Genomic DNA, 333 nt, shown 5'->3' on the forward strand with positions numbered 1-333 from the left:
ATGCCATGGTGTGGGCACTTCCTTAGCATCTCCTCATATCGATCCCAAGCTTCACACAGAGATTCCCCTGTTTGATGAACAAACTGGGTAAGAGCATTCCTGATTGCAGCAGTCTTCGCCATGGGGAAGAATTTAGTGAGAAAATTTTATGCAAGATCCTTCTAAGTGGTGATAGATCCTGCTGGAAGAGAGTGTAACCAGCACTTAGCCTTGTCCCTAAGAGAGAATGGGAACAGGCGTAGCTTGATAGCATCTTCGGTCACATCATTGAATTTGAAAGTGTCGCAGGATCTGGATAAAATCCCTGATGTGCATGTTGGGGTCTTCAGTAGG

The 333-nt window shown here is 45.6% G+C and overlaps 1 non-coding gene across 1 annotated transcript; it reads left to right on the plus strand.

Moving 5' to 3' along the window:
- On the plus strand, positions 1–107 carry LOC141663424 (small nucleolar RNA R71). Its single transcript, XR_012551496.1, has one exon. It is a non-coding gene; the product is annotated as a small nucleolar RNA R71 (small nucleolar RNA).
- Positions 108–333: the final 226 nt, after the last annotated feature.

Source organism: Apium graveolens, chromosome 5, assembly GCF_009905375.1.
Source record: "Apium graveolens cultivar Ventura chromosome 5, ASM990537v1, whole genome shotgun sequence".
Classification (NCBI taxonomy): domain Eukaryota; kingdom Viridiplantae; phylum Streptophyta; class Magnoliopsida; order Apiales; family Apiaceae; genus Apium; species Apium graveolens.